The sequence below is a fragment of the Nipponia nippon genome, unplaced genomic scaffold (assembly GCF_047370975.1).
Source record: "Nipponia nippon isolate SJK-2023a ecotype South Korea unplaced genomic scaffold, ASM4737097v1 scaffold_5, whole genome shotgun sequence".
Taxonomy (NCBI): Eukaryota; Metazoa; Chordata; class Aves; order Pelecaniformes; family Threskiornithidae; genus Nipponia; species Nipponia nippon.
In genome coordinates this window covers 89,036,153-89,061,239 of record NW_028262369.1, presented here as the reverse complement: position 1 = coordinate 89,061,239, position 25,087 = coordinate 89,036,153, and the positions used below count along the sequence as shown (strand labels likewise).

At 43.3% G+C, this 25,087-nt stretch overlaps 1 protein-coding gene across 12 annotated transcripts in view; it reads right to left on the bottom strand.

Moving 5' to 3' along the window:
* The window catches only part of KALRN (kalirin RhoGEF kinase), a 532,514-nt gene that overhangs the window by 370,746 nt on the left and 136,681 nt on the right, over window positions 1-25,087 (bottom strand). The gene's annotated exons all lie outside the window — the stretch shown is intronic.

Here is a 25,087-nt window from a genome sequence, read left to right as displayed (position 1 = left end):
ACATTCTCGTAGTTCTCAGAACAGATTTGACTATTTAAAAACTTTGGCATGAAGTTTCTTTAACCAAACAAAACTGAACTCCTTCGGCTAAACCCATCCCTCGAGGAACTCTACTGGAGTCCAGGAGGCAACAGTAGGATTAATCTGGTCCATATTGTTTCTTTCTTCTTCCCTCAGTAAAGGCCTCTCCTGTATTTCTTCCCCCTCTCCCCTGGTTTTTGGAGCAGTTATCTCCTAGGTTTATCATAGCCTATTTGCCTTCCTGCCTCTGGTTTTTTTCCCCTCAAAGCCTCAGTGGATTTTATTTTTGTTTGCAGTGTAGTAGCGTCTTGCTTTTCTACAACATACAAACAGAAGGGATGTCGGATGTGAGCAGAGAGAGGCAGAACAAAGGAGACTTTATTATTCCCATTGTAGCATTTGCAAACTGAGACACAGAGAGATTGACTTGTCCTGTGTCAGACAGAAAGTTTGTGCAGAGCTGAACTCTCATTTCCCCAATGCTTCCCCAATGCTTTTCTCATACAACCATCCCTTTGTTTTCTGGCAGAAAATAATCCTCCTTTTTCTTCTCTTTACACTTCTTGCTTCCTCCTCCTGCCCTTCTCTCTCCATTATTCCTTCTTTCTGCATTTCTGCCTCAAATATTTACTTTTTGTGTGTGCTGAACCCTCTTTAACCCCTTCCTTCCTTTCCTGCATGCTATTGTCTGTCCCTGCAGGGCTGCAAGCCTTCCTAGTTTGATTTCTCTGATTTTCTACAGGCCATGGAGAGGGGCTTAGCCGAGGGCTGCCGGGGCCTTTGCCGCTGGGATTTTCTGGCTGAGGCTCATTGGTTCAGAGGCAGAGAGACCACAGCATGGCACAAGCATTTGGTTGAATAGAAGCAACATGTGCTCCGGACTAGTATTTTATCACCATCTGGCAGAGATAAATGGGGCTGGACACTCTGCATCTGCTGATCGCTCCTCTGTGGATGACAGCCTGATCCCTGATGCAAAGAAAGACCATTTTAGTGCCCTGAGCCTCCCAGGAGCCTGCGAGGCTCTCCTGCTGCCCTTCCCCGCTGCAGGCAGCAGAAGAGCAGGTTTTGACTTCAGGAAGGAAGGAAGGAAGGAAGGAAGGAAGGAAGGAAGGAAGGAAGGAAGGAAGGAAGGAAGGAAGGACTGAATTGAATCTAAAGGCAGCACCAGCCAGAAAGAATACAAAATTAATCTGTAAATATCATTACCAACTATTATTGAAGATTAATTCAGAGCTATATACTTCATAATAACAGAATAACAAAGGTTATTATTCTCCTTAATAACCAATAAAAACCAATACCTGGCCTCACAGGAAGCATTTATTGCAGGTCAGAGTGCAGCAGGGTAGGGTGAAAGGCAGGTTGAACTAACACTATAGCCCCCGGGGAAGGGATGGCGGCTGTCCCTCTCCATCCCAGGTTCACTTTCTTAAGAACTTCTCATCTGGTGCTCCTGACATGTCCACCCCTCCTAAATGAATGAGTGCAGCAAACAGACCATCTGCATTCAACATACCTTGAGCAGTAAGCGTGGCCACAGCATGCAATGCTCATCTGGGGAGACCAGCAAAAGCTAACACGGACATTGCAGATATTTTCCGTGGAAACCCAGCTGGCACTGGCTATGTTTCTTACCCCGTGCAGAGCAGGGGCTAGAGCTTGCTTTCAGCTCTGCAATGGAAATGTAAATAATCCCTGGGACCTTCGTAGACTTGCGATGGCTTTCCTGCTATATAACTGAAGACCCACACAGCATTTAAGCTTGTGGTTGAAGTCTACTTATTTCTGCATACGTAAGTGTATATAAACACAGGATTATAGACCTAAAGGTATGCAAAGTGCCTAACAGGTAAGAGGATCCAACCATAAATCTGCTATGAATCTGATTTCTGGTACTCCTGTTAGTCTTATACAGAGTAAATGTTTTTATGCCACCAGATCTAGTGTGCAGACTGACACACAGACCCATGCCATAGCCTCAAAAGTTGCAAGAACCATGGACACCAAATAGATGATCTGCACAGAAGCCTAATCCCGCTGCACCACATGCCAAGCACTTTATCCCAGCTGAGACGAAAGTTATACTCATTACATTACTGCATTTATTCTAAAATTAAAAGATGAATGTTGTTTTTATATGTAATACTTAGGCTCAGTCCAAGACTAATATTTTCTCTGTGTTTCCTTATTCTGTCCCGCCTTTTATTAATTATACACCACTACTGCTTGCTGGAACATCCTTCTGGTAACAGCTATTGGGTGGCAATACGACAGGCTACCTCCGCTTCCAAGTTTTGCCAGTGCTTGTCAGAGGTCCAGCAGCTTTTCTGCCCCCTCTATACCAACAGGTCAGTCCCTCTGATTTCCCACTGCTTGAATCCCTGCAAAGGGAGAGCCACTGCCAGCACAGCCCCCTTCCCTCCCCTGCCTGTAACACCAAGAGAGGCAGGGCTGGGGTTTGAGGGAGCTTGCTAATTGCTGAGATTGTTATTCCTTCCACGAGGTACTTGGCAGCATGGAGCCTCCCAGCACAGCCTTTGAATGTCCACACATTTAAACAGTAGCCTCAGCTTGAAAGCACGCCAAAGAATAGGCAAGGCTTCAAGAAAGATACAGCCGCTTGAATCAAGCATGCAAATAAATTAGCCTCTGTGCACATGTGGCCTCTAATAAGCTGTGTTCAGCATCTGAAGCCTAAAACATCGCACCCTGTGCATCCCACCTAAGCCAACAGCCAGCCTTTGCCTTTTCATACGGGGCACAAAACCATTCAAAGCATCAGAAGGATACCGAATTAATGCACAATCTGTGGCGAAGGCTCTGCTTCATCTCCATCCATGGGGGATTTTATTCATTTCATTTTAAACATACACTAATAGAGATGCTAAGAGAATGCAATGACTGTGAGTCAATCTTTCACACATTTCCTTTTTTATTTTCATCAGGACTTTGGAATCAGGCTGAGATCTTCCAGTGCCTACCCTTAGAAAAATAATTAGACATTATAGGTAGCCCCGTGGATTCCACATCTGACTGCCAGTCAAAAGACTTGGCTCTATTTGTGGTTCTGCTTCTAAATTGCTTTGTGATCCTCAACAAGCTGTTTTAACTGTGTTAGATCTTGGTTTTCCTCTCTACAGAACAGAAATAATGACTGCCCACGTTAGTAAAGCACAGTCAGGTCCACAGACCTCAAAAGCGCCTTACAAACATGAATTAATTTTGTCTCAAAAAAAACCTTTCTGAGGCAGGGAAGTGTTGCAGTGGACTTTTATAGATAGGCAAAAATGAGGCACCAACAGCAGAAAAGACTTGCTCTGGTGATCACAGAAAGGACTTTTTGGGCAGGAAAGGAAGACATTAAGAGAATTGGAAAAATTAGGTCATCTGACACAAAATCCTGTGTTTTATTTCGTAAGTGTGCAAGGGATAGATGTGCTGCCCCAGAGGGAAATGAGTGTATTCAGCACCTTGAGCTTTTAGTCATTAAGTGCCTTGCTGTAGATTGCACTACACGTCAGTGACCACCCAGATGCAACAGTCTTTTATAGTGCTAATAAAGAGCTATGGGCCATTTGTAATCTGAAGTCCCATTTTAAGCATGGCCATGGTTTCTACCCAAGCCTAGTATGCATACATATTTTCTTTACATTTCACGTCCCTCCCAATTACAATTGGATTCCTTATGGAAACATTCCTCAGAATTTTATAATCCTGTAAAAAGTTTAGACCTGCTGATGGATTCCTGTAGGAAGGATGCCAGTCCTCTGTGAAGTTGTAGAGGCTGGGCACCCAGGATCTCATCCTCTATTAAATTCTGGACATTAGAATAATTTCCTTTAGCTGGCACTGGTTTAGTCAACAGACTTTTTCCAAAAAACTGGAGCAGGGCATCTCCCAGCACCTGTCACGTATCAGTGACATGCTTAGGGCTTCCCATCCGTCTCTCAGAACACCTCCCTCTCGGATCCTGGAGGTCCCCAGCCGCCAGTAACTTCTCCGGGACAAAAAAATAAAATAAAATATCTAATTATGTACAACATTCAGGAGGCACTTTGCTGAAATGCCAGCCTTACAAAAGAACCATATGCCAGTGCCTCAAGTGTGCTTTGCAAACATCTGCCTCTCAGGGGGATTTCATGCCAGACAGTAGGAAAACAACTTTAATTAGAGGCCAATTGAGATCCTTGTCCCAAGGCCTGTGACTTCCCTAAAAAAGAAAAAAAAATCCCAAACAAACAAAGCAATTGCATTTGCCCCTGTGTTTAAAAACAATCTGTAAATTTTCTCTTTTAATGCAGAGTTCTCTTTTTAATTTTTCTGACAGGGTTCAATGTGCCCCATCCGAAGAGACGCACAGGCTGACAAAATTCCCATCGCCTTCAGAAAAAGCCCTGCCCAGGAAGGAAGGTTGTGTCTAGTGCAAGTGTCGGAGTGGCTTTTAAATTAGTCATTTTTGATTGTGGTTCGTCCAACATTCACAAAATAACACCTCAGTATTAATTAGGCTTACATTTCCCTCTGTCTCACCTCGCCTCAAATCCCATCTGATCAGATACATTTCTTCCTTTGCTCATCCCCTTTGGTCCCTCTTTCTTTCTGCTAGGGCTTATGATTTCAGCTTGCAGCTGTTGTGTCACCCTGTGAAGCTGATTTTAAAAAAAAATTAACAAAATGAAAACCCAAACCTGCAACTCAAAGGGGAGTTTTCCCATGCACAAATTCCCCAGTTAGGGACAAAGCAAGATCCATGCCCTAAGCACTTGAAATGGGGCAGGCAAGTAGAAACCATCCCTGCAGAGGGGTACGTGGGAGAGCAGCCAAAGCCCTGCTGGGATCGCAGGGGCTGTCCCCACCCCTGACTGGGACACAGTCCATCCAGAGCAGGCTGTCGCAGGTCTCTGGGTGAGGCACCTCCGGATAAAACCAGCAAAACCAAGGCAGCAAGAACAGCAGTAGAAAGCACACCAGCTAACGTCAGGCGCAGCACATCCCCGCGGGGGCACAGGGGAGGCTCATGGGCTACACTGTGATGCTGGGCTGCTCCGACAGCAGCTCCCTGCTGCCCTTACCTGGAGAGCAGGACCTCCCTTCACAGCCCACTCTTCTGTCCTTATTTCAGTTTCCCAGGCTCTACTCCTCTGCAAACCAACCTGAAAACAACCCCAGCCCACTGACAGGGACTGTGCATAACCCACTTGCAGATGACTTCAGATTGCCCAGACCTCTCTAACGAAGCACCGAACTGTAAAGTGCCGGCAGCGGCAGCTCAACCGAGGGTCTCGCAAGGAAACACTCTGGGTGTAACAGCGATCAGTTTAACTTCCTCGACAACATCCTAAATCTAAACAAAACCAGGGCAAACATTTTACATACATCAGCGGGAGGCGGAAGGCAAGACACACAGGACTAAATAATTTATCTGCCTCTCTTATGGATGCTGACATTTTTGACACACATTAAACATTAATGAAAATCATTTTATGGATGGCTGAGTCATGCCAGTCAATGCATAATCTCCTGCCTCTCCACCTGCCCCTTTCACCCTCATCTGGCTTCTATCGCGGAGCGCAGCCACTTGTAACTCTGCCCCTGAAAGAGGCCGGGCTCCCCCAGATGCCAAAGAGCAGAGCAAAAGCACTGAGGGGGCTGAAGAGCCCCTAACAAACACATCGACAAGAACTGAGCCCACCGAGTCCTAACCCCACTGCTGTTAAATTCACAAACCTGCTGTTTTGTTAATTAGCTAACACGAGATGCTGTGAATCATTTTGGAAAGCAAATTACCTCCCTGATTTCTAAAAGCTTCCTAGCCGCATTTTTTTTTAAACTTACTATTTTTTCCTTCTCTCAATGTATAAATGCCAATTAAATTACTGCCTGCCTCTGTTTAATCTAATGTTAGCCTACTCATATTTTCAGCCGCTCCCTAATGCCAGTATGGTCCCTTATGCCCAAATCTCTTTAGCATGCTAGTATAAATGTTTATAGCCCTAAGACTTACTGCTGTAAGAAGCTTGACATTTTTGTGGTAAAAACCTGCGATGTTATTGTAATGTTGAATAGAAAATGATCACCAATGGGTTGAAAATGCAGCTTTCCTTCAGTTTGCTCCAGCTAAAGATACATATAAAGAGATGACTGGGATTAAAGCCTCACTAGCTGCTTGGATCTCTTCCTGGACAAGCAGTCCTTAAATTTGCTGAAATGGTACTCACCAGAAGGTAGAGTTACACAAAGCCAGTGGGGAGCCTTCAAAGACAGAGGATACGCATTTAATCTCATCTCACATATCCCATTAGACTGTGAGACTGGACGCCAGAGTTACCAGAAATATGTTCTTCATCCCAAACATACTTTCCTTTATGGAAGGGGCTAAAATATATCTAACGAGATTATCACCTAAACTCAGTAAATTGGCTTCTTTTCACTAAGGGGGAGCTCAGAGCTGCACAAATAACTGGCTACAGGTTAATGAGATCTGACTGATCTCCAGAGGGTGCAAGCTGCTGCTCTGTAGATCCCCGACAGCTGGAGTCAAATGACCATCCAACTCATCCCTAAAACACAGGGAAATAGTTTGGGGCCCCTCTTCCCAGCCCACTGCCAGGTTGCAAATGCAAAGGCCACAGACCTGACATTGTCTCATTTTTTTTCAACAGAGGTGACAGAAGTGCAATATATTGGCAATGATTTTTTAATGTCACAGATTGCATTACAAAATCCTTTTCCTATGGACATCTTCCCTTATTCTGAAGGGATTTTACTAGTTGGTGGTTTCCCTGATTTCAGTTTCACTGAACAGCACACTCTGCAAAAATCAGCAATTCCAGGCAGGAGGAAACTGTCACATGCAAAGCGTTGGCAATAGTCCACAAGTTCATTAGAAAGGTCTCCTAAAGATAGTGAAATTATACATTGATCACAGACATTGATTGCAGCCTCCAGTTTCTTACCAGGATCTTGCTAGGGGCAGCCACTGAGCCTCATTTGAGTACAATACTGAGGAGTAGACCCCAATCTAAACCCAGCTAAGTCAACAAAATGACATTTATTACCTTCACTAAATTAGAGATGAGTGGAAAACAACAGCTCCTCCTTTCCCCCACATCTCCTACTACAGTTGAGTTTTCACACCAATTTTAATAACTGATTTTTACATTTTTCCCCAGCCAGGAATCCATCCTGCATACACATCTCATTGGAGGCATCCCTGCTCTCTAACACAAACATGCACCCACACGCACCTTCTCAGATTTCAGCTCTAGATTTGCTGATAAAAGGGCAGCTCTTGTCCATGTTTCCAGCCCACGACTCAGCCTGGGGTTTCCATGACCTTTTCCTGCAAACTCCAGCTCTGCTGCTGGAATGACTTGTTCATTATGTTAGTTGTTCAATAATTCTTAGGCACCACCATGCTAATACAGCTTTGAATAAATGACAAGTCACAGTCAGAAGTCAATGAAACATTAGGAGCAATGACAAAACAAAAATGGCAAATTAACTGCACAAAAGAAAGAAATGCACTGATATTTTTCTGCCTGCTTCCAAAGCAAAGGCAGAGTGAAAGACGGGCTGGAGAGAACAGATTCATCACACTTTGGCTTCATTATTATAATAATTAATTTATATTAGCAGGTGCACATTAAGAAGATGTGTTTCCACCCCTCTGCCACCACCAGCTGGTGCAACATGCGTGTGTCAGTCATGAGAAATAGTGGTTGTGCTGACGTCCCTCACCATCCATCTTACGGCTGCATCCTGCCCTGCCTGCAGCTTTGTTATGGGGTCCAGTCAGTATCACTGGTACAGGGCTGCAGAAACACACCGTGGAGAACAGTTTCTACCCAAAAGTGCCTCAAATGGCCAGAGCCAGCTATGGTTGGAGACAAGCAAACACATAATGGCATTTCCCATATTGCATGGCAGCTAACTGATGGCAGAGCGCAGGTGTCATGGCCAGGGATTTGAGGCAGGACATTTATAATAACCTTTTATAAACCTGACATTTATAAACATGCGCTGGAAAAGTAGCTAGGACTTTCCAGCCAAAATTCTTGTTCCTGAGTAACATATCATGGAAATGTTCATGAGTCCACAGATCTCTTTTATACCTCATCCAGTGGATCCTACTGCAGGATCTGGCCCAGTGCCCACCAGCAAGGTTCAAGGATATCACATGGGACTGAGAGGGCCAGAAAAATATCCTCTTGGTAATGCCTGCTTATATTTTGTGATCTGATGAAAATGCAGCCTGTGGAAATACATCTGTGCTCTCTAACACTTTCCTGGGAAGCCCTATCAAATGTTGCAATATCCGTTTATAGCAAGGTGTATATTAACTCCAGAAAGTTGAGGTACATGACACTAACTATTAATGAAAGCTGCAGGATAAAGCAATAATCACATGCTTGTGAATAAAAAAAAAATCCATGTTGAAATACTATGGAAAGAAAGTTACCATGCAAGAGTGGTACAAAATTCAATTTTCCAAGTTGTATACTGGCTTAAATGATATAGACAAACAACCTTTTCACAGCCATGAAATGCTTCTTTGGAAATGTTTTGTGAACTCACACACAGAGAGAAAAACAAAGAGATAAATAGTCTCTTCTTCCCCTGCACTGAAGAGCTACAGTACTGCGCACACTGCCTGCTGTAAGATGCTGACAATTAAGGATGTGTCACCCTGAGCAGTATCGCTGTCTGCACGTATCTCATCTGCCCATTACCATCATCCTCAGCCGCAACACGACCATGCACAGAAATCCTACATTATGGGAATAAATATCCATTGAAGCCAAAATGGCAAGTCAGCTGAGCACATAAATTGCCCAGATTCTACCCGAGGACAAGAATAATTATCTTTCCAAATTCACTTTAAAACCCTCACTAAAGAATACTTTCCAAAGAGGTCAAGACCTGATGATAGCTAATACTTTCAAATGAATCTTTGTTATTGCCCAAATACAAAGAGCTGTTTTAACGCATCACGACAGAAGAATGCCTCCTCCAGGAGCGAGCCTGCCCACATTTGTATAAATCATCACTTAAGTGTTCGGTAAGTCATATGACTTTGTGGCTTTGAAAGACTGCACTTTGATGTCCAACGGACAGAAGTCAGCATAAAAAGATAGGGGAAAAAAACGCCCAAGCTCTGGACAGCTAGCAGTAATTGACAAAACAGCAGTGAGCTTGTGTGTGGAGACCAAGTAAGCAATAGCAACTAAGCTACATCCTCACCCCTTTGCTTCCAAAAACTGTTTAGCAATAGTGTAGCTACAAAAGTGCCAGTGAGGTGAAGTGCCCTAAGTCACTGCTACCTGCTCAGCAGCGTGGCTCTGCAACCACTTACACTACCGCTAGCTCAGGAGCACCCACCGCTGCTAGAAAACAGGTCCCTGGCAAAATAGTGCACTTGAAGCTGTAACACCAGTTAGTCCCTTGGGTGTCAATTGTTTGAGGAAGAGTGTGTTGTAGCTTACGCTACCACTGTCACTGCTGTTCCAGGGATAAACAGAAGGCTTCTGTCATCAGTGTTTCCAATCCAGCCCTTTTCACAAGCACTGCTATTCAATTATAATGATTGTTTTGTTAAGTGTGGTTCTACTCGGAAAACTGACTCCATAAAAACAGAATCATGGAGTTCATGTTTATTGCATCTCAATGATTTCCAGATCAAACGCAGTCAGTTTACAAGTAAAAAAGATGTTTGGTTTGTTTTTCCAACTACCAGGTCTACAAACTCATGCTGGGATCTAGAAGTTAAGTTGTCATCTTTTTGGCTTGTACAATTGTAAAAGGAATGAAAAAGAATTCTGCTCACCCACTCCTGGAGCGGCTGTGTATTTCCAGCTTCAACAGAGATAATAAGGAATAAAAATGAAGACGATATTTTCAAACCCACTTACCTAATTCTGTGCTTCAGGGTTCCAGAAAGGTAATCTGATTTTAAAAGCTACTCCAAGGGCAACTTGAAGTGACAAGACTTAAGTACCACTTAAAATCCTACGGCATATTTAGATACCTAAACAGTATGTACCTAACTTTAGGCACTCATTTTTCAAAACCATTCCCCTTAATTTAGTCAGCAAATTAATCAGATTTGCATGTGATTACACACAGATAGCAGATCATTTCAGTAGGAAGGTGCTATTTTTATATAGACACTTGTCGGAGCAGAATTGCGTGTTAAACTAAAATTTATGAGTCCGCAAGCTGAGTCTACATTAACTATTTGACAACTGCAAATTATTGCATTACAGACATCGCCAACTTGCTTACACAGACTCATGCACATACATGTAACTTAACCATTCCCCAGCTCTCTGTCTGTAAAACCTCAGCGTTGTAAGGGTTAGCAGGTTTCCCTCATGGCAACTCCTACAGGTTGTAATCAGGTATCTGAGCCACGCTATCATGCACATGAAAGAAACAAGCTGTTCTAGGGGCAGAGGAACTCCTGAAACCTGGTTTGCTATGGATTACCCTCCTACCACGTTGACACACAGATCTTCCAACTCTTTGTCATGTCCCCTATGAGTTCCCTACAGCAAAACCTCCACTTTTCAGCCATGCCTTTGCTTCTCCCCATTTCAGCTCTTTCCTTCTGGGCTCCTGTGCCAACTGGTTTTGTATGCCACCGGTCAAATGTATATTATACCCCCCGTGCTGTTTTGTGGACCCCAGTATGATGGTTGTCTTAAGCCTTTCAAAGGATTTGAAGGAGCCTTAGCTAACAGCTGTATGTGAAACACAGAGGTATTGAGAGTAAACCGAGGGAACATTTGCCCCATTAAGCAGTTGTCACAAAGCATTCCTCCATGACCTGTAGTAGAGCTGTGTTAATGCTGACCACCCCGTCTGGATCTGGGCTTTGCCTCCTCCTGCCTTGTGCCTTTGGGAGTTAATGACAATGTCTGATGGCAGCCAAAGAGATAACGCACAAGAGCTTACAGGAAAAGTGGGCTGAAAATAAAGGCTGGGAACATGGCCAGCATTTACAGATGTACTGAGTTAATGAGTTCGGAGAAACTTTCCAAAATATTAGACGGTTTTACACACCCGGCCTTTCCACGCTGGTTTCACAAGCTGGAGGCTTGCAGGGGCAGTCCTGCCAGGCCATCCTTGCAGCTTTACTGTGGCTCTCCTCCTTTTCCTATCCCCCTCCAACAAGGACAAGCAAGGGTGTTTAACTAAATCCAAATGTTATCGTCTTTAGGTAAGTATAAAATTGTTGATTTGGAAAGCACCGTGCCGGGCTTTCATCATTAAGGAGCACTGTGATTATTGCAACATCAGGCCAATTACGGTGGTTATGGCGCTGAGAGATGTATTTCTGTTCTCTGGCTTTCTTTATGTATTCAGGTGTAAAGCAAAGGAAAGTGCAACCTCAAATGCTAATTGCGCTGCTTAGGACTTATTCACGCCCAAGGAGCAACTTCCAGGCCCCCTTCAATCACAGAGCTACTTAATGCCAGGCAATTACTAATCCTTTCCCATTCCAGCCCCAGTCAAGGTCTTGCCCGTGATGATGAAATCTGCCTGGAGATTTTAGAAACCCATAGTCACGCAAGACAAGGTTGTTGCTCCTGCAAACAAGCCACTGCTGACTTGCCTTCATAAACTGTCAGGAGGACTCTGAAACGAACACAGCGAGAAGGAACGGGTGTGCTTGTGGCTCACTCCATCCTCCAGATGATATTTTCCCAGCATGTAGTCACAGCTCGTGCTATTTGAGTCATCCTCATCTGAGAATGCATAGTTCCCAACCGGTAATACAGCATTTCTGCTTGCAGGCTTAGAGCTCGGCTTCTCTCACGATGCTTCAATCTGAGCCGAGTCCTGGAAAGCCAGGGGCTGTTTGATGTCAGGGGGAAGGGCCTTGTACGGATGGGATGGTAGGATGGTAGGCGATGAAATGCTTTGGGCTGGAGGGAAAACGGAGCCCTCCCAATACTACTGGCTTTAGACTTTGGATTAAACTCTGTCCTTAGTCATGCTGATGCAGAGGAGCAGCTCTACGCAGTTTTCAGAGAACTGTAGATTTACCCAACTGAAACCATCCTTCAGTTCCACACTTCTGTATGACTTTCCTCACGGTTTCTCTGTGAGTTATTTTAATTCCTTATAAGAAGAAATGGATTTGTCTTGCCATTTACAGCACAAGACATTGCACAGTTACTGACTCAGACCTGAACGCTTTCTGCTGGATTCCCAAGAAAAATAACATTAAATTGGAGTTTAGGTTGAGTAAATTCAGATATTTGAAAGCAAAAGTAGAATTTTGTGGGAAGTTCTAATTATTCCAGACAACCAAGAGAAATCCAGAAAATTCAGAGCTGAGTTAAATGTAAAAGCAAACCAAGATAGCTAAGGTATGGAAATCAGTGCTAAGGCATACCAGCAACGTTGCAGAGAGCCTTCAGGGATACCAGGGAACAAGTGCACAGTTATGGCTAGTGTGCAGTACTACTGATAGCTGCAGATTAAATTGATATTGAAAGCCCATTTCATTTTTTATCTTTCCCTTATTAAATTATTTTAGGATGAGAAAAAGGAGACCACATATCTGTCTGCTAAGAGTAACATCATGGACAGTCCCTTGGCTCAAAGCCACAGGAGGTGTATCTTACTCAAAAGTTGTGGATAAATTAATTTAGCCCAGGAAACAGTTACTGCCTCATAAACATGGGATGTTTCTAACCTTTCATTTACATATTCTCCTGCAAAAATAGGAGATTATGGAGATGCCCAGACACCAGTGCAGGTCCCAACCCCTTTTTGTGGCTCATTTAAGAGAGCTCTCCAGAAATTAGCACTGAACCCACGCTTGCGTTTTATTCCTCGGAAGGAAACGGCCTTCTCTTCCTTGGCGTACCCTCTCTGAATGCCTGTGAAGGAAGTAACCCATGCCACAGTGAAGATAATAAAAGCTGCAGGTGGCCCAATATGTGAGACCTTCCCCCAGCTCCATGCAGCTCTGCCTGGGGTCTTGCTGTGCCAGCTCTGGTCTCCAGGAAGCTCTGACATTTGCCTTGATGGTTCCCAGATAAGGAAGGATAATGGTTACCAGGGTTAGCCTGAAACATTTGCTTTTGAATCCTGGCCACAGACGTAATGTGTGATCACACGCAACTCATTCGCTCTTCCTGCATCTCAGTTCACCCATCTGCTGGGGACAGCGTGTTTTCTTGCCTCCTGAGAGCAGCCGCAGAGCCTGGAAGCAGCATCTTGTCTTTTCACTGGCCAAGAAAATTTCTTACCATCATCAGTGGTAAGTGGGTGTTTTCTCTGTACGGTTTGCTCAGAGGGAAATTAAAAGGCAGAAAGAAAAGTTGTAAAGCTGTTCTTGAAAGAAAACATGTCCATCTCTAGAAAACTGAGAAAATATTCAAGTGCCACTCATCTAGCACTCCTGCCAAGTAAACTCTCGAGCAATTAGTCTGCTGATTGCTTGAACTTCACCGGGTGTAATCTAACTTACCATCAGCCCAAGCCACGGGATGTTTCCAGCACATAGTGGTCACAGAGAGCTATTCTCAGCCGCCCCACAGGCCTGTTTTGACCCAGTGAAGACCTTCAGGTGCAACCCACCATCCAGTGCCAATTTTTAGTGCAGTAAATGAGAAATAAGAGTGGAGAATATTGCATTCAAAAAGAAAACTAGCTTGTCTGAGTCATCCCTGAGCTTTCAACGCACACAGCTTTGAGCAGGATCGCTCGTATCCCAGAGCAGCCGCCATGGAGAATGGTGTGCTTGGAGGCAAAGTAAATCTACCGTGTGGGTGAAGGAAGAGCAGCATGGGAAAGCCAAGTCCCTTGCTGAGGTCACATATGGGGTTATCACAGGCTCAAGATAAGCCCCTCGCCCCTTGCACAGAGCCCTGTGCCATGCACCGCACTACCTCCCCTGATGAAAAACAGGACTGAATCAGTCACTTGCTTATCCTCCATGCTGCAGATGTTTACAGGCATTTTTACTAAACGCTTCAAAAAGGCGCTTGTCTCAGGAGTCTGTTTACACAGTCTCAATCTTCTGAGCTTTCAAACATTTCATTAGATCTGAAATTCCCACCACAGCAAGTAATGATCTTCTGTAGGTAGAAGTGGTACGGAGTGGTACCATGCGTAGTCTGGGTGGTGGAAGAAGCATTTAAGTGCAGAGTGGGTGTTGGCCCAGATCTCTTCCTCCTCAAGCCTTCCTTACATCTGCAAATGACTGCACCAAATTTCTGAGCAACAATAGCTCCAAAATTTGGCAGATTTGAAAATAAAACATGACACTGCGTACTTAATCGCCTGGGTACTGGAGCATATAATTTCTCTATCTATAAGCCTGAAAGCTGACAATACAGTTGCAAAAAGGAGCTGCAGTGTGGGGCAACAAGCACAAGTCTTTTGTAAGATGTTTTTTGCAGAAGCGAGAACACCTGGTTGCCAAAACTATCACCTTCAACTTTTAAGACATATACCCCAACTCTGTGTGGGATTTTCAGTGAAATGAGGATGAAAATTTGGTCCTCAATAGGAAGACCTACGCGTTGAAACCCAGAGTAATCAGTCATTGGTCTCAACTCAGGTGAGACTCAGGTGAAGCAGCACTCACACCAAATTACCTCTCATTTAAAGTGCTTGTCTCATATGGCTGCATGTGAGGTGCTAAGCAGGGCATGGGGAGGAAGCTCGCAGTCAGCGGTGTTTGACGTGTGGCTAAAAACCAAAGACAGCTTCAGAAAAGACAGACTCCCCCGCTCCCAGTCTTCCAGTCAGAGAGTCATGTCTAGACCAAAATCAATATTGCTAAAGAGGAGACTCATCAGAGGCACTACAGCTTCCCACTCTGGAAATACTGGGTTTGATGAAGTCTGTGATTTTAAATTGGGTCAGCTAACCAATAATGTGGCCAAAGAAATTCAAAAGAAATTCATACCAAAAATGGGGAAAAAATGACAATGGGCAGCAGAGAAATGTTATATGAAGATATTAATGACTAGATGATCTTTGTCCTTCATCCCACTTTCCTGCAAGGGAAACCATGTCTCACACAGGAGTTGTAGCTGTGAGTCAAATCTGTTCCTCCAGACAGGAGAAGCATCCAAGATCTCAAATGCATCTCCACCACAACAGGTCCTGGCCACATGCTCTTCTGGCATGGAAGGCCAAATTCCAAGGCCTTTCCAAGGCCTTTTTTAGGCCAAGACCCAGATTTTATTGTGAGAGGACTTGTACCGAAAGTCAGTCAGCGAGTCATAAAGAGACGTGCTCATCTCCGAGCTCTCCAGGCTGGAGCCATATCTGTTTATAGGAGATTCCTGTTAGGGAACTTGTGCCATCTGGGAGACAATGCTTATCATTTATTCAGGCTGCATACTTTTTTACTCAAGCCGCAGATACACATTGTTGCTTGAAAACATGGTAATCTAGCTACCCCATGTTCTTCCTTTAACCCAGCCAGAATTTATAGGAATGTAATGGAATACATAGGACTTCCCTAAAAGAACAAGATTGCGTGATAGCTCAGAACTGCCAGGCCTTTCCAGCTGAAAACTGGGCTAAAAACAGACAGTTAATCAGTGAAATTGAGGACGAGTCAAAAAAGAGAACGTGAGAAAGGAAGACTCTCATGCTTTTTAATGAAAATATTATCCTGCTAAATTGCATGATTAAAAGTCAAAAGAAGATAATTTGAATGTGGCAGGAGTTAAAAGGATCAAATTTTTACAGAGATTTTTTTATCCTGTCTTCTAAATAGTCAATAATCTGTTGCACATAAAACTGTAGGATGGTAATTGGAAACAGAGTCTGGTCCCACGACAGGAAATAAACTCTTATCAATGGCTTTTGCAGATCTCAAAACAGTTGGGAAATTGGTAGTCCTGGAAATTAATACATAAGATCATGAACTTAGAGAAGGATACAGCAAATACACTCATCTGTAATGAGTCCATACCCTTTTTTTGCCATAAAGATAACCCTTGAATAAGAAATTCCTCCATTTCCTGGTTTGGACTTTGTCAGGATTCCTGCTAACAGCACTGAGAAGAAAACCCACGTAATTTGCTTGGCAAACTGAGACAGACTCCAGCTTCCAAGCAAGCGCAAACAAGAGATTTTCTAGCATGACATGAGCTGAGCTAAAGACAATAACAGAGCATTATATAACGTGACAGAAACCCATTTTCACCACAATCCATTAGTGCAGCTGAATCACTCAATTCTGCAAACTGCACTGATCATTCAACATTAATTGGGGCAAATTAAGTTATAATTCATGACTTTTCTTCATAATTACTTATGGAAGGAAATCGTGAGGAACTAACAATTAAGATGATGGGAAAGAGCTTCAGAATAATTTGTTGAACACGAGTGTCCTTTCTTTTTCTTCCCCTTTCTCTCTGCTTACAGACAGACTAGTAACTTACCTGTCAGTTACTTGAGTCATCATTTACAGCTATGCCCCAATATCCAACTCATGGGAAACAGAAAATTCACGGCCCACTTCCTCTAGATGCGTGGATAGGATCTATGTCATATCTGTATTACAGACACCTAAGAGCCAGTGGCTATCCTAGGATGATACTATAGTGGAAAGTGGGTTTAGGGAAAAAAAAAAAAAAAAAGAAAAAAAAAAGGATTCCAGAGAAGAAACCAGTATAGCAAGGAGATCTGGAAACCAAGGAAGGAATCCACGAGTCTGAGGCTGATGCATCATTACAGACCGACAGTTCTGGCACAGTGTGATTTGTGCACAGGGCCTGTGTCTCTCTTTTTCCAGAATGATGATTTGGACCCTTAATGAAATCAAGAAATCATTTCAAACAAGACCAATAACTACTGCTTATCTTATATGCCCAGAAAAGGAAATTTAACTTAGGCTCAAAGGCAAATTACAAAGAAAAAGAAAACCTCTAGCAATGTAACCTCATAACCAATTATTCCTTTCACAGCCTATTATTCCTTGCATATTGTCAGCCCTCTTCAGTTAAATGCCCTATGCTATTTTAAAGACTATAACTCAGTGCCAGTTCAAATGGATGTTGTAAATTCATGCAGATGAGGAAGACATACACCCAAACCATAATTCTTTATTCCAGACTAACTTGCTCAAGTTATAAACTGCCTTTTTGGACACAAAACAGGCCTGACTGATCCATTTTTCCACGGTGATCAGAAGACAGGGTGTGGGGTTGATAAGAATGTGCTGATATTTGGCAGTAAAACCTCATCAAACCTTTCCAGACAAGATAATATTCAAATCCAGAATCTGGAATAAAAGCAGTATGCAATTTCTTGCCCAAACTGAAAATTCATGATCACTTTGTTCCCATTTTACTCCTGTCATGCTGTTTTCTTAAACAGAAGGCATTTGTTGAAGAAAATACCTAAAGGAGTTGACGTGAATAAAACAGCTTTGGTTCCTACCCTGCCTTCCTGTTTACCAAGTAGCAAATCTTGTCTGAATTTCTCTACAGTACGCAAAGATAACTAGCAGCTAAATAACATACTGCAAGCAAATACATCATTACAAGGCCAAGTCAATACATACAACCCATGCAAGAACCACCCTCCAAAAGAGATGGGAAATCTTGACATGGAGTGATTACAGATTCAGGACCAGGTGGTAGCGTGGAGTGTATAAATCAGAGAAGTTGACCCTTCATTTATATTTTTGAAGATTACATGTCTTTAAACAAAAAAGGGAGGAAGCTAGAGATCGATGATAGGCTTAAACAATGGCTGTTTTCTCAGGGAAGAACACAAAACTGTTAGTGCAAAGGGTGATGATGCCTTGCCACTTTTGTGAGCGCAGAGCGGAGAAGCAGAGAAGCATTTTGGGGACCGCTCACATGAGGATGTCTTCATGCCAAACACCAGTGGCGTGTACAGATAATCAAGCAGCTATAAGTGCACTTGAGAAGCTACCACAGTAAAAAGCTTGGCAGAGCCATTGTCATCTTCTAGGCAAGAGAAATGACTGTCCCAGCCTGCTGTGTCACTAATGGTCAAGTTAGCCCCGTTTGAGCCAACCTCTCAGTCACTTTGCCACTGTAACCACAAGAACAACTCTACCATCCGGGAATTATTCCTTAAGCCCGTTCCCTGCAGGAGTTTGGGTCTGGAATGGAGATATTCAGGACAGTGAAAAAGCAGAGCCTCAGCAGCAACAGCTGGATATGGCTTCAGGATGGAGATGCTCCTTGCTCTGTGCCCACAGTCCCCCCTCACCAGTGTTAGCCATGCAGGCTTGGAAAAGAGACCTGAGTGAGGTGGGGTTGTGTTATGTTGGCCCTGTGTACGTGGACCGATTTCCTTGTATTATGAGAGAAGCACCATCCTCCTAAGCCCAGCGATGACGGACATCCTTTCCTGTGCCAAATTTCTCAACTGTCAGGTGTCTCTATGAGAAACGATGGTTGTTTTTGTTCTTGCCCATAGCAGCAAACCAAAAATAACAAAAAGAGCTATTGAGCATTTTGTGGCTGCTTTGAAATACCACAAATGTTTCTGATAATAGACCAGGATTTTCAAAGGGATGTCCATTTGGGGAACCTAGTTTCTTAGCAACTGCAGGAGACCTCTTAAGGAGTAGAGATTTCAAGAAGACAAGCGATGAGCATGCTCTAAACCTAGCCTCTTGTTAGGAGGCTCCAGTAGGGTAACTTGAAAATATAAACCCTCAAAACGTCTGCTCCCACTGGCAAAATCTCATCCCTAGTGTCGTATCAGGCACAGCTTTCTATATCTTATCCCCTTTGCATCCTCCTCCTGCTCCCACTAAAGCAAAGAGGTGTTTTTGTCAGTGCTGCAAGCAGGTCCTGTTTCCATTAAAATCAATCTTTCAGCACGCTTAGGAAGTTCAAACAAGCACTTGGCTGTAAATCCGAGTGTTTTATCCAGACAATGATGTTAGCTGTTTCTGTATGTAGGAAATGCTGCAGATTGACCTAACACTTCTTCTAAACAGGACTTCTACTACATCTCCTGTGTCAGTCACAAAAGTGATGGGCGGAAAAAGTGTTCATTGTTATTAAAAAGGAAAGTCAGTTCCCAAAATAAGATATATCACACTCCATCATTTCTCTGCCAAACATTCCCATGTACTTAATGACTCCACTAGGAAAAGAGATTAAAGAGAATTGTATAGATCGGATTATCAAATGACAAACTCTTTCAACCTGCAATTCTGAGAGCATAACGTTCTGGCATCCCACCCCACACTTCAGCAGCTGGAATATCAGGCTTGCTGAATCCACTGCTAGTAAGAATCAGACTTTACACTGCGATGGGAGTTTACTTTTACTGTTGGAGGGGAGTTTTGCTATTAGTCCAAAACAGAGAGCAGTGCAGCTGAGCAGAACACAGGGCAGTTTTGTCCTTTTCACTTGCCCTGCTGAATGGACTGTCAACAGTTCAGTCTATGTATCATGAATGCTAAAGTACCGGTTCAGACTGGAGTCCTCAATAGACCTGCTGTGGTACCAGGCAGCCTCATAATTCCCACCGCTCTAAGAGCAGCACAGCATAACACACAAAAAAATCCTCCCCCCCCCAAACACCAACCATCCTCCTTCCCCCCGCATTTAACAACATTTCTGCTCTCCATTTCTGCCTCCTCCTTCTGCATTGCTGAACATACATCAGCGACCTGCTCAGTTGCGTTTCAGTGCTGCACACTTTATCCCAGCCCTCCGCGGGGAAACAGGAATCACTTTAGATGCCTCTTCGGCAAATTTCTTTAGTGGTCTCCTGTTTCCCCCCTCTCCCCCTCCTCCCGACTTCTTCTGATCTCTGAATAATTTGTTCACACAGTATTGCTTCCTTTGACATTAGAAGCCATAAATCAAAACACAAGCACTGCAAGGTCTTACATTTTCCAAATCTATTACTTTTTGGCTTCTTTGGAAAAAATCTATGCAACAGGTATGAGGGAGTCACAATTGCTCTTTTAACACAGGCTGATGGAAACTGAGTTTAACCCAAATTTATGCCAAAAAAGAACCTTTTATTTCCCCTATTACTTTAAAAACAAAGTTCCCCAAACTTTGGCTCATTTTCTGCCTGCAACCATCGCGTTGCTGTTTGCAGACTGGTGCCCAGTACAACATGCCTGTCTGCTGGGCTCCTTCCCTCCGTGCTCCCACCCCAGCCTCTGGCATCCTGCAGCTCCAGGAAGGCGGTTCGAGGAGGGCTCGCTGCTGGCCAGTGCATCTCCCTGGGTCGAGGCATCTCCTGTCAGCTTTGCTATTTGTCACCACAGAGCAGCATGGACTGATGCTTTGGACAGGGAAATCACCATCACAAGCCTGGCTCAGAGGACCTTACAATCAGGTTCAATACAGCAGGACAAAATTACCATAGGTGGGGAAGTGCTGAACCAAGTAGCAGAGGGATTCGCTCTAGTAGCTGCTCAGCAAGAGAAATGCTTTCTGTACCCTAAGTTGTTTTTCCTGATTTTCTGGTCCAAATTCCCCTTTGCCATTAAATTATTCCCATGAGATCTTTACGCTGACAAGTCCAAAGTAACGGCACAGCCTATGGAGCCGAAGATTAGAAAATCCCCTATCAGCTGTACTCAAGAAATAAGAGAGCTGGTCAGCACATTTTTATCTGTTAATGGCTCTACCATCCTGGATCATCTCTACGATCTTCCTATGGAGAAATTCTGCCTGTGATTCAAGGACAAATGCTCACACTTCATCAGTACACCTCACAAACATTTCCATCTGTTTTTGGATCCTACTCACCTAAAATCTGTAGTAGTAAGTTCAAAGAAGTGACATGAACACACGAGGGCTTGTTTAATTACCACCAGCCCTCAGAAGCGGTTTGATAATAGTGAGTGCTCTTCAGAGGGATCAACACCTCCTATAAGAGTCCCTGAAGTACGTAATTCTGCCCCCAAAAAAATCTGAAAGCCAACAGCAATCGCCTGAGTCTTGCAGATGACCTAAGTGAAAACAAACTCGCATGTACAATAGCACCCAACTGTTACAGCAACTTGAAGCCACTGCAGCCAGCAAACACCAGAGGTGAAGCTCAGAGTCATGCTGAAATAGCTTTTTCATCATGGCCTCATCCTGAAACTGCAAAAATGCATCTTGCAGAGTCAGATGAGCAGCAAATTATTTTGGCTTTCTACGTCCCGTATCTCTGAGAAAAAAAGAGGAAAGAGCTGCAAGTAACCAGAAATTTGTATCTCATGTTAATTTGAAGATGGCTGATATTCTGGGTTGCTTTACAGATGTCAGAATTAATTACTACAGAATTTTCTTTCATTAAGAAAAGCATTTTTATAGCTGGATTTCACCAGCTGCAAATAACTGAGACATCATTTAAAGCACCAAAGAAGGTCTTTCACCACTTCAGAGCATCGGGTTTTTGTAACCACTTCTACAAATCTGCAGCATTTATGGCTGAAGTGTGTTTGTATAACGTGATCCTAGATTCCAAGAAATGAGATCCCAAATAATTCAAAGCTAAACAAGGGCTCACACACATACTAAACTGTGAGGTCCTGTAGTGTCTTTTTTTTTAAAGGATCTTCTGAACATAAAGAGAGTACAGCCAGAGTCAAGTTATCATCTGGCTATCTTTTCCAGGAACTCACTGGTAGTACCTACTAAGGGCTGTAGTCCCTGTTAGAGGATGCTAGCACAGCTGAATGCTCTATTAATGATCTATATGCCATTAACAAAGATTATATACACACACACAGACTTCAAAAGGCCAACAGGTTTTAGCTAATCTGTGAAAACTGGGCAATTAGTGCAACTTCTCCTGTTAAGAGCCAGTGTCCTCAGTTAACAATTCACAACAGATCACTGAAAACAATTGGGGTTGTTAACATACAAGGCACTAATGACATTTACGGTGTGGGCACCCTGGCATGATGTAGAGATTTTATACTAGGGGATACATATGCTCACGCATGTTATAAACCTGCTCATTAGAGACTTAGAAATGCCACCTTGGAGTCCCAATTCCTTTGAATAAAAATGTAAAAGGAGTCATATATTTTCTTCTGGTGATGCATACTACAGTTCACTGGAGTTGTTCATTTAAAAACAAGAAAAAGAGAGAGGAGGCAAAAAGACAAACCCTTGTCCCCTTGGGATGTCTACTGTCTGGACAGGTCTTCCAGAAAGGTGCTTTTAGTGCCTGCCTAATTGGTGCTCTGCTCAGAGTCCTGCTGTTCTCCGGTCCCTGTCCCCATCTGCCACGTTTGCAGGGACGGGGAGTGGGCCTTGATGGGCACTGAAGCTAAATGCAACTAAGCAATAGCGATAATGGGCACACACCAAGGAGATGGATTTTAAATTCAGGTCTCCTGTGCAATCCCTCTGCTTCATCTTTTAGAAAGTAGTGGAGTTCCCTCTGTGCTGCCAATAGATGGGGTTTGATTCCCGTAGCCTTTTTTAGCCCTCTGCCAGTTTTAATTTTGGTGGAAGGAGCAGTGTTTCACCTCTAGCACTGCAAATTCTGTTCCAAAGGGAAATTCAAACAAGGTTGGTTTTATTCTAATTTTGAAAGAAAACGAATTTGATAATGTCAAAATTTTCCATAAAACAGACTTCCAAATGTTGACTAACTGTCATCCTGATGCTTTAGTAGGCATTTAAAAGAGCAAATTTGAAACAGCTGAAATATCTGGAAAAATTAAATAGCAACTCTTGATTTAAGAAAAGTATGAATTGATGGATTCTGCATTAGATGCAGAATTAAAATGCACATGGGAAATAAGCTGGAATACCTCGCTCAATTTTTGTTCATCACAGGTCATCAAGTTAAAATGAGAAAAGCAAACTTACAGTGTTTTACTAACCTGAGTTATGGAATAGAAAGTGATCTAGGACTGCTCCCATAGCAGTTTGGAAAAATAGGCATTTTTAAAAATACTGATTCTTCTGGCAAATTCATAACAGAGTACGGCCACGAGCTGTAAAGGATAGACCACACACATGCTTTCTGGACAATCAGTGACCAGACATAAGTCTTTCCTCTGACTTCATGATATAAACTTGATGGTTACCAATATTTACATAGTCTGTAAATAAAGGTCATGATTTGGTAATACTTCTCTGCTTAGCGCGGTTATTTAAGCATGTGCTTAAACAATATGGAAAGCAATGGACTACAAGGACACAGTCATGGCCTTTTCTCAATCAGGAAGAGGTCCTTGTCACATATTAAAAGAGAAAATCCCAACCCAGAGGAGCACAGAGGAGAAGATCTTCAAAGAGTGAAAACTGAACCGCAGCTCGAACACAAAACACAAAGATATTTGCTTGAAAAATACCTTTTTCAATGCCGGTACTAACACATCACAAAGCCATCACACACTTCAACACTTTTTGGATTCCACCTTTAAAATAACCACCAAAATTACCAGAAGCCCAAAGCTGAACTCTCAAGACTGACACAAAATTAGAGGTTTTCTCCCCTTTTCCCCTTTACCTTATGACTCGTATCCATTCTAGGGAAGCAGAAGACGCCCTGCAAACCCCCCACACAGCCTTTTACTTCTTTATTTGTTTCCTTCAATGGCAATAGCAGGACAGAATTTCATACAGCACTCAGGATGAACAATCCACTTAAGAACATTTCTGGAAATTCACACATCTGGGATAAAAGCAAGCTTCAGCCTGACAGCTGTTTGAAACGTATCAGATAGTCTCATTCTGTTGAACAAAATCTCCCCAGTATAAATTTTAGATGACTCAGACAACTTTTTGTTCAAATTTACTCTTACAACATAATGCTTGTGAAAAACCTGAAAGATAATTTTCAGACTTGAAGATCTCTGAAGATTTAAAGATCTTCAACTGACTCCTAGTTAGAAGAAAGGACACCTGAGCTACGCGGGTGTCAATCCGGTGTAACTCCCCCGAGATCTCTGGGTTTACACCCACCCAACAGCGGGCAGAGCCTGGCCCTGGCGCTTTCCTCCCAAACCCAGCTCCATGAGGACCTTGCAGCACGCCACCTTTAAGAACAAGACCCAGAAGGCAAACCAGAGGAAGCGGTCAGTCATTCACTACATACATCACACCTGTGAAGCCACTGCCATCCAACGGAGTTTCTGTACCCATAGACAGTAGGTATATCCACTTGGAAATCCTTGTCCTCAGCACTAATAATAACTGTGCTGTGTATAATCTGCTGGCCAAGAAAAACACTTTCATTTACAGTATGAATAATAAGAAAACAAGAATTTCCTCTTTTTCCACTAAGTAGACCCACCTCTTGTGCCTCCTTACTTTTGGCTTTGCCCGCCCAATGTTTTGAGCATTACCTGCATGCTTAGAGAAGGCAAAGGCGTTGCCCATTCCCACTCACAAGCATCCCAATAAAACTTCTAGTGCTACAAACCACTCCATGCTGCCTTTTAATGACAGTCAACAGAGAGACATGCCCAAAAAAACCTTCCAGCTGCCCCATCAGTAAAAATGATGCTTTCAGGAGAGGTTTCCACCCAGTTCTCCAGACAAGAAAGATGGATCAGATCAAACCAAGCTGTTTCAGCACAGGGGAGGGAGTGGGCAGGAGACAAATGTAAAGGCATACAGGGAAAATACACACACAACCAGTATTTGACTGCAGGGACCTACAATCTGGCAGTTGGAGACATCCAGGTTTTTTTTAACCTTTTGTTCATTGTTTTAGTAATTTTATCTCTTGATGACAGATGAGGCGGATATTGCTAGGAAACTAAATGATTTCTTTGACTCAGTGTTCTGCGGGGAGAATGAGGGAAACATGCCAAAAATGGAGAGAAATTTCCCGGGGGCAGAAAATGAAAAATTAATGAAATGCTAGGCAACACTCGAGTATGTCAAATGAAAGAAAAAAGGGATAAGAACAATTAAAATCAGACAATGATCTGAAGGAGTCAGGAGGATCAGCAAGGCAGGAGCGATAGTGTGAAGAAGAACTTGTATGGTGGAAGCCCTTTAACTCCCCATGAGGAGCAGACGAGAGACTGGGAGAGCTCAGGTTCAGGACAGAGCGGAGAACATCAGGCTCCCTGAGCGTGGCCTTAGTGCTGGGAAAAGTTACTGGC